Source organism: Mesitornis unicolor, unplaced genomic scaffold (genome assembly GCF_000695765.1).
Source record: "Mesitornis unicolor isolate BGI_N332 unplaced genomic scaffold, ASM69576v1 scaffold11056, whole genome shotgun sequence".
Taxonomy (NCBI): Eukaryota; Metazoa; Chordata; class Aves; order Mesitornithiformes; family Mesitornithidae; genus Mesitornis; species Mesitornis unicolor.
Window position 1 is genome coordinate 1 of NW_010190289.1, and position 637 is coordinate 637.

Consider the following 637-nt stretch of genomic DNA (forward strand, 5'->3'; position numbering starts at 1 on the left):
ACACATGGGAAATAGGGGGACATGGGGGACAACTGGGGAAATGGGGGGACATGGGGACATGTGGAGGACACGGGGGACAGCTGGGGATGTTTGGGGACACAGGGGACATGGGGGGACATCTGGGGATATGGGGGGACATGAGGGGGACATGGGGGGTCTTGGGGACACCTTAGGGACACGGGGGGCTTGGGGACAGTTTGGGGACATGGTGGCACTTGTCCCAGCGCCTGGCACAGGAGGTGGCGCAGCAGCGGGAGCGGGCAGAGGTGGCCGAGGAGGCACTGGGAGCACTGGTCCGGGCAGCTGCCAGGTACTGGAAGGGACTGGGAGGGACTGGGAGGGACTGGGGTGGGAACCAAGATGGATTGGGGGAGGAACTGGGGACACTGGGAGGGACTGGGACAATACTGGGGTGGAGTGGGAGGGATTGGGGTGATACTGGAAGGAACTGGAGGGACTGGGGACACTGGGAGGGACTGGGGGAGATTGGGGTGACACTGGGAGGGGACTGGGAGGAACTGGGGGGACTGGAACTAGGGGACCTGGGGACACTGGGAGGGGACTGGGAAGGAACCAGTGTCCTTGTCCCCATGTCCCCCCTGTCCTTGTGTCCCCAGGTTGGCCGAGGCGGTGGCAG